Source organism: Pipistrellus kuhlii, unplaced genomic scaffold, assembly GCF_014108245.1.
Source record: "Pipistrellus kuhlii isolate mPipKuh1 unplaced genomic scaffold, mPipKuh1.p scaffold_m20_p_3, whole genome shotgun sequence".
Lineage (NCBI taxonomy): Eukaryota > Metazoa > Chordata > Mammalia > Chiroptera > Vespertilionidae > Pipistrellus > Pipistrellus kuhlii.
The window spans coordinates 174,880,582-174,893,301 of record NW_023425529.1 but is presented as its reverse complement, the minus strand read 5'-3'; positions in this window follow the sequence as shown (position 1 = coordinate 174,893,301).

Sequence of the window (12,720 nt, the reverse complement as noted above, 5' to 3'; positions counted from 1 at the left end):
ATAAACTGGAGATTAGACTTTGCTCTCTAATCTATAATGACCTGTATTTTAAAGAACAATCCCTGTGTTTAAAAACTGTAACTAGTAGATAAGGCTATTAAGATTATTTTTTTAATCAACCTATTAGGTTTTGAACACACAAATATTGTCCTTTTCTGAAAAGTTTAAGAATCCATCTGAAACTGCCCTCAATTAATGTGACTTGTTTTATGGTGGCAAACTCTCTCCTTTTCAAACAGGATTTGATTTTTTAAGGCCTCCTTTAGAGGTAGGCTGTTGAGTGAAGGAAATAAATGATCAAGTCGAGTATTCATTTTTTCCCCAGTATTAATTTTACTAAAAAATCTTTTACTAAAATATAGTATAATGCAGTGCTAATCAGTGAGAAGTAAAATTCTGGGGATGGTGAGCTGGTTATATATATTGAAAATACATTCACAGATGGAAAATAGAACAAGAAAGTCTTAATTTCATTAAATAAACAAGAAAAAATAAATTTCAACTTTAAACCTCCTTGAATTATCGGTAATCTGAGGTTAGGATAGAGAATAGCTGAGGGTCTTTAAAAAAAATTTTTTTTTCACATTTCAGAAAGGTGTATATGTTTTAAAGTGTCAAAAAATTTTGGCCTGGCCAGCATGGCTCAGTGGTTGAGTGTTGACTTATGAACCAGGAGATCATGGTTTGAATCCCAGTCAGGTCACAATTTGATTCCCAATCAGGGCACATTTGATTCTCATCATTGATATATATATATATATATATATACCTCCCTGTTCCTCTCTGAAATCAATAAAAAAATATTAAAAAATTTGTGTTATAATAAAATAGTTTGTGTGTGTGTGTGTGTGTGTGTGTGTGTGTGCCCTAACCTGACTTTAAAGGCAATTCACAAAATAGGATTCCAAAAATATTCTGAGAAATGGCAGTTCCATTGAAATATAGGTATAGTTTTCTAGGGTAACTATTTCAAAGGTTAATGCTTATTTTAATATTAAAGGTCTAGTATTCTCACTTTAAAATTAGATTAATATTTATAATCATTTTTCTTTTCCAGATGTTCCTTTCAAAAGTTGAAGGGCTCTGCAGATTTTAGACTAAAATTTCCCACAACCTATGAGGAAAAAGTTTTTTTTGTGTGGCTTCTAACCTGACTTTAAAGGCAATTTATAAAATAGGGTCCCAAAAATCTTTTAAGAAGCGACAGTTACATTGAAATACAAGTGTAGTCTTTTAAGATGACTATTTCAAAGTTATATACTGTCTCTATGGATTTTCAAGTTCTCTGAAATTTCAGGTCCTGGAGAATAGAAAATGTAATTTACCACAGTTTAGTTATTTTTTTGTTGTTGTTTTTAGACAATACAGGCAGTCCTCGGGTTACGTTGGACTCAACTTATGTCACTTCGTGGCTACATCGCCATTTCCCATTTATTTATAAAAGAAAAAAATTCTGTCATTTTGACATATGTACATCTGTGCTTCATGTTTTTTATTATTTATTTACCACAAGTAAAGGAGTAAAGGTCAGGAATCGTTATCTTTCTTTAATTTTTTTTTTTTTTTTTTTTTTTTTTTTTTTTTACCGTTTCACTTCATTACAGCTCTGTGTGTGCTCCATGTGAGTGATGAGGTGCTTTTGTAGGTGAGTTCCCACCGTAGGAACGGATCTCTGATGTAACCAGAGGACTGCCTGCTATAGTCCCAGGTATCATGTTTATAAACCTGTGTCTCTGCAGCTCTGCAGACACAGATCTTACAGCAGGAGCCTCCGTTAATCCAAGCTTTTCCTACAGACAGAATGGCCGGGGATTGCCATGTAAACCGTTATGAAAGAATCTGGAGAAGGAAGGACAAATATGCTGGTTCCCATCCTGTAATTTTTCTGCTGTTTCAGCTGAGTGACAAGTGGGCACCCGGATGTGATGTATAACCACCCCCAAAATGGAAACAACAGCATTTCCTGTTCTGCACAACTCTATTCTAGACAACCAATGCCATTTAAAAAAAAAATTTTTTTTTAGTTTGTGTTTTTTCTTTCTTTCTTATTTATTTATTTATTTATTTATTTATTTATTTATTTATTTCCCCATCACCAGTTATCCCCCCATACCCTCTACCACCACCTCCCCTCCACCCCACAATCACCACATTGTTATTCCTGTACATGAGTTCTTTCTTTCTCTCTTTTTCTTTTTTTTTGCTCAATCCCTCCATGCCCCCACCAACATCTCCCCAACCAGAGTGAAAGTCAATTTTTCAGACAAGAAAAGAGCCAGTCCAGTGTACGGTCACGAATGACCTGAGTGTCTAAAGTCTAAGCCCCTTTGTTTCAGCACCATGTGCCTCACCCAGGCAGCTGTGCGTTCAGGGCAATCCACTGAAGTCAAATGTCGGGAAGGAATTCCCTGATCTGGCTCGGAACACGATCAGCTATTTTTAGGGTCCCAGCTGATGTCCTTCGCAGTTCCTAGAATGATCCCAACTGTTGCCACACTTCCTTCTATTGAAATAATTTGGGAAGTGAGCGGTGGGTGGAATTTTAGTCTGCAAGTATCATTATTGCTGCTTTAAAGTAAACAAGTTCTTGGAATTCTTTCCAGCAGCCTGGTAAAATTTGGTTGTTGCCTCAGCATTGGTGGGCTTAGGAAGTGATGGGAAAATAAATTCACGTGAATTGAGAATTTTGAGTTTCTATCTCCTTCAGTAACTTGGACAGTGAGTTTCCCTTTGGATTGTCCTTATGGTAACTTTTACATTGGGTTGGGCTCTGCTGAGTATCACGTGAAGACTGACGGATTGTGAGAAGGTGGGGTGGGCCCACAGCCTCTACAGCCACTGTCAAGATTTAAATGCTCAGACCCCACCCAGATCTTCTGATCAGATTCTTCAGACCCAGTGACCTATAATTTTTAACGAACTATCAGGTGCTTATTACACACACCTAATCCTGAGAACCATTGCTGACCAGAAGGCCAGAGATTTGGGGTTAGAAATTGGAATTCTGGAGTGCCTCACCCCCATTCCACATTCCTTTATTTTACACATTGGAATCTCCTTTATGCTTTCATTTGAAGAAACACTTGTGTGTTTAAAAAAAAAAAAAAAAAAAAAGTTGGACACTTACTACAGCATAAACATCTGAAAGAGACCTGTTCATGCTTATCTTCCCTGGTGATTTCTCTCTGGATGGAATACAAATGAAAGTGCAAGAAAGTGATTGTGTCCAGATAACTCCGGACCATAGAAAGCCACTTAATTCAGCTACCCCAAGGATGCGATTTCACATTTCCAGCTGCAACTGATTTGTGCAACTCAGGGGGCCCTGAAGATAGACCCCCCCATGAATGTTGGCTTGGGTATCTGGGCCAATGCTCTACCCACAGTTGCACACCCAGGTTCCATCCTACATCCAATACTCAAATCTGGCCTTCAGCCCAAGAGTTCCTCATTTCAGATGAAGTTTAGGAATGTGACATATACAAACATAATCAAAGAATGCATTCCATATGCTGGTATTTAAGTCGCCCAGAATGAAGACATTAAGGACATGTTAATATGGTTGCTTGTAAGATAATTTGGTATTGTGGTATTTTGTTTTCCTAAATGCCTGAGGAAAGTCTCTCCTATAGTGTCAAACTTAGCAAGCAACCTAGAAAATGAAAGAAATTAGTGGAATTTGAAATTTTAAGACCATTTAAAACTAGTATACCTGGTAATATTTCATTGACTTTCATATAGTATAAAAACTCACTAATATGATTCAGATAATTTTTGTAGCTTTTAAAAATTTTCAAACTCATAAAATATGGTACATAGTAACTCATGTATCTTAATTTATTAAGTGCCAACTATATACAAAGCTCCATATTACTACATATTTTATAATAACTACAAAGGAAATGAAATATCGAGTCAGGCCTTCAAGAAATGTACAATGGGACAGAATATTAAGGAGAGGAGTAACGTTCATATTACACTCTATAGCAAATGTGAAGACTAGAGTTCTGTCGTAGCATATGGAATAAGAGACAGTCAGAGTGCTTCTTTTAGGTGTTTTACTCCTACAAAGGTGAGGTATACTGTTTAATGATGGTACCTTTTGCCATGGGTTCCTTGTTGTATTTGCACGCGCGCGCGCGTGCGTGCGTGTGAATGTTTCTCTGGGTATTCAGTTCTGTGTGCATTTTTTCTCCCCTTTTATGCTATTTAAAAAAAAATTCTCCTTCTTAATACATAATGCACTAGAAAATTCAAGAATTAACTCAGAGTCACCCTGGCTGATGTGGCTCAGTTGATTGAACATCATCCCATGCACCGAAAGGTCGCTGGTTCAATTCCCAGTCAGGTCACACTCCTGGGTTGTAGACTTGATCCCCAGAAGGTACAGGCAGGAGGCAGATGATCTATATTTCTCTCTCATCAATGTTTCTATCTCTTCCCCATCCCTTCCTCTTTTTCAAAAACCGATAAAAAATATTTTTTTAAAAGTTAACTCAGAGTCAACTACCATTGTCAATTTCCCAGGTTTCTTTCAGATATAAAATATAAGCATAATGTATTTTATTACCTTGGAGATTATTTCAAATAAAATGATAAATAGCATTGTACTTTAAATGGCTGGGTAGCATTCTATTATCTGAATTCTATTCATAGAATTCTATCCATAATCCCCCCTACACACACACACACACACACACACACACACACACACACACACCTGTATTTAAAAAGTTTAGGGTACATTAATAATCTGGTGGGTTTTCTTAGAGTGTAATTGTCTGCTCAGACTGCCATAACAAAATACCACAGACTTGAACAAGAGAAATTGATTTTCTTACAGCTCTGGAGATTGGAAGTCCCAGATCAAGGTCTAGCAGGGTTGGTGCCTAAGGAGAGCATTCTTCCTGGCTTACAGATGGCCAGCATCTTGATGAGTGCTCAGGTAGTCTTTCCTCCATGCAAGCACTTAGAGAGAGAGAGAGAGAGAGAGAGAGAGAGAGAGAGAGAGAGAGAGCGCATGAGTTTTTTTGAATCTCTTCTTAAAAGGCCCCGAAACCTATCTAGTCCAATTGAATCAGAGCCACACTGTTATGACCTTAATTATATCCTTAGAGGCTCCATCTCCAAACACAGCCACATTGGGGTTAGAGCTTTAACATGTGACTTGGGGTGGGGGGTGGGGGGGGGGAGACACAACAATTCATTCCACAACAGAGAGTTTCTATGAGTTCACTTATACAAATGGAAGGTGTTAGGGGAGTATTGCAAGTTGCAATTTGAAGCAGTGACAGCCAGTTTTTAAATTTTTGCAGGACCTTGCTCTGATGTTTTCTTGCTGGATATTATACTAGGCCTGTGATTCAAAGCAGGATGCTTAAATCCCAAAGGGGAATGGATAAATTATTAAGATACATACAAAATATTATAAAAAATACTATTTATAATTATCCTATCTCATCCTTCTACAATGTATTTTTTGTGCTATTTTATAATATATGGAATGTATTAGTACAGTTTACTGGCACATGATGTATATAATCATAACTATAATGAGGAACAGGACTGGCATAGTTACTGATAGCTGCGCAGTCACAAAGGCTTGAGATCACGTGAAAGAAACAAAGATGGCCTTTTTCATAGTGTAGACATTCATGAGCCAGTGAAGATCCTGAAGCTTGATAGCAAGAGGAGAGCACACACAAAAAAATCATCAAAGAAATAGAAAATGTTGATGGAAGGGATAAACCATGTGTCTCCAACTCTAGAGGAAAGGAAAAGGAAAAGGAGAAGAAGGAAGGTATGCTTATTATTTCACAATACCTTTTAGCTGTCGGCTTTGTTTGCTCCACTTATTCTTAATAGTCAACTTGGTGGCATGACTCCAACCAACCACAAGTGATAATTGTGCCACTGTTTGCACTTGCAGGGCACAGTGATTTCTTGCAGAGGGCTTGGAGTTGCTCAGAGTTTATCTTGAACCATGTCTGTGTTTCCTTGACCCAAACAGTCTCTCTGCTGCTTGGTAAGAGAACTGAGAAGCTGAGTTGACTGCACTCCCACGGCACTCTCGGGTGTAGGAAACCCCATGCGTGAACTGTTTTCTTCAAGAAAATGTTTTACAATTCATGTGTCAGCGATAGGCTGTCCTTCAGGAAAGGGTGGAAAGCAGCTCTTTGTGGGCTGACAGAGCCTTTTCTACCTGGCTACCATAAAGCATGTAGCATTTTATGGGAAACCCCCAAGTTATCCTAAAATCAGAGGGGCCGCTTCTACTCAGTTCCTGCAAACAGTGCTTGTCTCTCTTTGGCAAATGCTCAGGCCTGCAGTGCACAAAGAACAAAGTCCTTGTTAGACCAGGCATTTGCAGAGAATCTGGGCTGGAAGAGGGGAGGAGATTTCTCTCTCTCTTATGGTACCACAGAGACATTGGGGCAGGGCTGAGTGGGAGTGGATGCACTGTCTGCTCTCGGCCAGGGGTTTAAGGTACTAAAACGAACAGAGCAACTTTTCTTCCAGGAAGAATTCACACACAAGACAGGGCTCAGTACTTTGATTCAAACTTTTGGACAAATTGTGTATGCATTTAGATCTATGCATTTGCTTTTCTTTGGGAGGCACTTCATAGATTGCAAAAGATCTGTGACTCCTCCTCAAGATACACTGTATGAAGAATGATTGTTCTAGAGGAATTAGAAGCCCACAAACATTTTTTCTTGGACATCTTTTCATTCAAAATGGATGTTAGTGCCTAGACTTGAACAAATGCATCAAGGGCACATTGGGTGAAATATATGGTACTGACATGCCTTCCTGAGGTCCACCTACTAACTCTGCCGAAGGTGTGATAAAACACTTCCAGGCAGGTGAAGGCAGAGGAATTAATGGTGGTGGTGGTAGCAAGAGATTCTATTTTTTAAATCTTTATTGTTGAAAGTATTACATATGACCCCTTCCCCTCCCCCCCATTGACCTCTTCTAGCTTGGCTCTTCTCCCCCCCCTCCCCCCCCTCCTTGTACCGCAGGCCTTCACCAACCTATTGTCTGTGCCCATGGGTTGTATGCATACAAGTTTTTTTGGTTGATCTCTTCCCCCCCCCCCCACCTCCTATTTTTAAAGAATTTTTTAGGCTTTTCTTTTCTTTTTTGACATAAAATTTCTCATAAGAATAAAAATCTGGAAAATCCCAGCATAAGCACTTTGAATAGAAAGAGAAGACTTTATCATAATACTTGAAAGCTTTTCTTTTCCTACACATCTTCAAGGAAGATGAAGCTGCAGTAAGAAAAACATGTGTGGCAGGGATGAGAAACTGTCATTCGTGGTTAAGAGCACAGACTCTGGGGCAAGACTGCCTGGGTTCAAGTCTTGGGTCCTCCAGTTTGTCCCTACTTTACCTCCATTTTCTCATTTTAAAATTGGGATTAATAACCATATCAGTTTTATTTGGTTGCTTTTATCTAGTAAGCTAATCTGTGTACTGTCCTAGCACAGTGCATGATTTGTTGTAAGTGCTGCATTAGTGTTTGCTAACGTTCTTAAGAGTACCTCCCCTCCAATTCCCTCTTACATCTATCCCTTCCTCTCTGGTCAATAACAAGCCTGCAGAGGTGATCATTGACATTGGGAAGGGATTTGACTGGAAAGACCAGAGAGAAAAAAAGAGTCTGTGAGCTTTAAGTTTCAAAAGAAGACTCTGAGGAACTGAAAACAGGATAGAGATAATAGGTTGGTAGAATGTCAGATGAGAAGTAGGAAAGTACCTCCTCCCCTTCACCTTCACCCACACATTGCCTAGAAAAGGGTGTCATAGTTTGGGAGGAAAGAGAATTAGACCTGAGAGTTATGAGAATGTAGACACTGGTAGGTTTCTGAGAAAGGAGGCTAAGAGCCCTGGTAACCACATCAAGTGTTAGGGAAGCTGGAACCTAAAACCAACCGAACAAAAACCAACCAACCAACCAACCAAAACATCCTCACATAAAAGTTCATAGGATTTGAGACTAGAGTGAACCCCTGCCCCATTTCTTTAAGGTTCTGGGAAAGTGGCAATCAATGACTATATAGTGTGACTTGGCATATGTGGCTTTAGTCAGCCTAGAGAGTTCCCTAAGCCCACCATGACCCCAACATGGTTTCTTGGCCCACAGTAGTGGCAGACAAGCTGGGAATGAGTTTGCCTCAGCAACCCCCTGGGTAGACAGTGATGCTAGATGTGATGGCACTTCCCAGCAGGAACCAGAATGCATAGATGACAGTGAGAATGGAGACCATGTACACCCTCACAAGACACCTCATAAACCTTCCTGGCACTCAGATACCACACCAAGAAAAGGGGAGAGATGGAAAAACGGACTGTGCCATTCTGGGAAAAACTGGGACTTGAAATAGAAATTCATTTGCATGATGAAAAAATCAATAAGTGTTTCTTTGTACATTCGAATTTGCAGACAAAGATTCATACCTGCTCTACCTGTTTTCTCCCTGACTCAGACATTGACATCATCCAGGGAAAATGAAGTAAGTGTTGGCTTGAAAGATTTAGTTCAGCACTGGCAATCTATGAGTCACCAGGGTGGGTCTTTATTGCCTATCAGGATCCCATGAAGACAAGAAGAGACTAGGAACAAGGGAGCAGTTGATACCATGAGATCAGGGTCCTAGCACATTGGGATCGGGGTGGAGATTGTGAACAAGTGCTAAGGAGCTTAGTGGATGGAGAACGGGAACATTGCTGAGATGGCTTGACCTCTCTGTTCCAGGCAGGAACTATGGTAATATCCATGCCTGTAAAATTGGAATATTGTAATCCTACATTTTTATTATATTCTAGCCAGTATTCTCTCGACAAACATTACCTAACATCTACTATGTTCCATAAATTGTGTTGGATGCTGGAAACATTGCCGGGTAAAGAAGATATGGTCTCTGGTCCCAGAATGTTCATCCGAGGCTCACAAAGACATTCCTCAATGTCAAGTGGGCATTAGGCAGCATGGGAGCACAAAGAGAAGAGCATTTGTCCGCTATGGGGGCTCTTGAGCAAATCCTAGAAAAGAGGGTATCTAGGATGGGTCTTGGAGGATAGGTGGGAAAGAAATTTGTGGCAGAGAACACAGCCTGAGCAAAAGTATGTGGGAACGGAGCCACAGAGGGTGCAGAAAGGATGAAGTGTTCAGCATCTCTGGGCTGTGAGGTCAAGTCATGGAGTAGAAATAAGTGGAAATTTGGGCCACATCATAGAGGACCTTAAATGCTACGAATAGAAATATAGAGTCTATTCTGGAGCTGATGGTCAGCTACTGACAGATTTGGGGCAAGATAGTGGCAGAACCAAGTTTATATTTTGAAGATGTATCTGGCAGTATTTGGGGGAACAAATGGGAAGGGGACTCAAGGGGTGGCAAGAATACAAAGTAAGATTGTTCTACCATCTTCTCATTCACCAACCAACCAGCCCTAGCAAGTCCCCAGATTGGGCCATGGGCTTCCCAGAGCTAAGGAGGTCCAAAGTGGGATTCTAAATGGGAACAGTCTAGGATCAGACACATCTGAACTGAGGGCTGGTACTTAGGCTGGCTTCTAATGACTCAAAAGAACAACAGACAACCTTCGTTGGCTTCCAGGCTTCCTGCCCACATCCCCTCTGATAAGTTCAAGATGCAGATTTTCCCACTTCCTTCTTCCTGCCCTTGCTGCTATATGGAGTTCCCACTTACAGCCCCTCTGGCCAACCCTGCCAGCTGCACCCACGTGGTGTGGCAGTGATATTCTTGGACTGAGCCCGCAGGCACCCAGCCAGCCAGCCTTGCACTAGTTGGTCAGTACAGTGCAGTGGCAGGTGTCTTCACCGTGCAGAGCTCCCAGCCACAGCCTCTGAGAAGGGCATGAAGCCTCGGCCTGCCTTTGGATGACTGCAGATTCTTCTTTGTCAAAGCTGCATTTTCATAATTAACAGTGTGTCAGGCTTCTGAGGATGACAGTAACTTGCCACTGCCTCTTACTAAAGCATTTCACTGCGTTTCTCAGATAGTTTTCCCAGTTCCTGCTGGCCTCAGTTTGGCTCTCCCAATTCACCATTTATGGCCGTGGCTCAGATTTTCACATTCTCACAGTCATCAGTGGACCAGCAATATTGACCGGGAAAGGAAGGCCCTGGAAGAAGGGAAAGAGCATGGGAAGTGGGGGACAGGGGATGGGAAATTCCAGAGGCAAATCCTGCCAAGGTGGTGGGGGTGCATGGCAGTGGTGCAGATGAAAATAGCATCTCATGATGCACCTGAAGTTGGTAGCATTTGATCCTGGGAGAAATATCTCCCAAATGTTGCACTGGAAGGCTTAATTTATACATGCATGGAATTCATATTCATGTACGCTTCATTTAGGATTCATGTTTACAAATCTGATGAATGAGAAGTCAATAATCACAGGAACAACAGGTATAGAAACAGAAGAGAAATAAAATACACCATCTATAACAATAAATGTGCAGCATTACGGAATCTAAAACAGTGACAAGCATCATGTGTACTTCTGCAGTTACCTAAGGGTAAAATTGGCAGCTATTTATCTTAAAAAGGGCAAGGGAAATGTAGAAGAGAGAGTGCTAGTTAGCTGAAACTCCATCAAATGATGTTGAACTCAGAAGGTAGATGACAAAGTCATGTGCTGCCCGATGGATGGATGAAGGAACTTAAGTGTGGAAAGAATTCACAACGGCTATGAGAAACTAATTAAGTTTATTATGATAATTTTGGAGCAGCCCTGAGATTAGAAAACATAAATTGGCAGTGGATTCACTCAGTGGCTACTGGCAGCCTAAGATAAGGAATGGCAGAAACTAAAGCTGCCTTTGCTCAGGCCAATAGAAAGTCAAGAAGCAAGAGAGTCTAGGATGCTGGTGAGCTAAGGGAGCACATTAGTCTCATGTCTTAGCTGCATATCAAGGACTTGACTTGCTGTGGACGTAGTGTAGGACAGTATCCAGCCCTTAAGGGCTATGCAATAAAGATTTAATTCACTGAATAAAAAGGCACTCTTTAACTTTTACGATGGGCTCTTTCATCTTGTTTCAGCTCTAAAACACAGGAATCACTTGCCTTTTCTCTCCACATTTTTTTTTTTTTTCTGGCAGAACAAGATGTTTTTGGAATGATTTTACTGGAGTCATAGGGTGGTGATGGCAATGAGAAAAATGAGAAGTAGAAATTCAAGTAAAAATAAATGAATGCATTTGCATTAACATCATGAGGAAGGAACTGGGGGTGTTTAGCGTGTGTGTGTGTGTGTGTGTGTGTGTGTGTGTGTGTGTGTGTTTTCTAACTAAGCACAAGTGCTGGTGGTTTGAGATGAGGCAATGCCTGAGTCATGCAGCAGGGAGGATTTCTAAAGAAAGAGCTGGAATGCAAGATCTGGGCCATAGGTAGGGTGACCAACTGTCCCTGTTTGCCCAGGATAGAAAATGGACATGGGACTTTCAGAGCTAAAATGGAAAAGTTTGAGAGATCACAAGGATTGGTCTCTCTGATAGTGTGGAGAAACATGGACAGATACAGTCAATATCCATTTCTCTCTAAATGGAGTCATCTCAGAACTCCTAGAGATTTTGTGAAAGATGGCACCTACCAAATCCACTGAGAAGGAACATTTGACAAAGATTGTCAGACTGAGACCTGGTCACTCCACGCACTGTACACATTTCTAAATTGGACTTCTTGGAAGATTTCAAAAACTTCCAAGTAATCGATCTGCAGCTAAAAGCATAAGCCTAGGGTTTATGGTATATTATCCTATAGCCCCATTCTTAAATAGAACATTTGTGTTAGGACCTGAGAGTGTCACTTAAGGTTACTTAACAGCTTTCTTGCAGTACAGTGAACTGTTCTCTTTTCCTTCCCACCCTCGCCTGGTCATCCAAGTCTCCAATGTTAAATACCAGGTGAAATGTCTGAATGTTTCAAAGGCCAAAGAATGCATAAATCAGAGGGGATCTTATTAGCCTGCTGAATAAAATGTATAAACTTAACCAGAACACTGTAGACAACATCCGATGAAGGGACATTTGTGTGACAGAAACATATATATATATATATTTACAAATTCACCTTGGATCCTAAGGGCCTGGAGTGAATGGAGCTTTTTCTTAATTATTTCTTAACACTAGTCATCAAATTCAAAAATGTTAACCATTCAAAGGTGGCAGGGTGAGTGAATGGGAAGAGGGGACAAGTGTGTTCAGAACTTCTCTTAGGGACACAGAACCTGCAGGGGACAGTTGAGGAAATGGTGGTGGGAAAAGAAAACACAGAAACCCAGAGCAAAGAGAAAGTGGGGGGGGGGGGGGGAACGTTCAGCATTGAGTTGACTGATGCTTTCTCTCAGGGACATGTGCTAAGAATGACTTACAGCTTCGTTCAAATTCTTGCTCCTGCCCAGCTGGTATGGCTCGATGGTTGAGTGTTAACCCATAAGCCAAAAGGTCACAGATTTGATTCCCGGCGAGGGCATATGCCCAGGTTGCAGGCTCCATGTCCAGTACGGGGTATGCAGGAGTCAGCCAATCAATGATTCTTTCTATCAAGACATCGATGTTTCTATACCTCTCCCATTCTTCTCTTTGAAATCAGTATAAACATATTTAAAAAAAAAATTCTTGCTCCTAAGCAGTGGGTCTCAAGCTTGGCTGCACATTGAAATTACCTGGGGAGCCATTAAAAGCC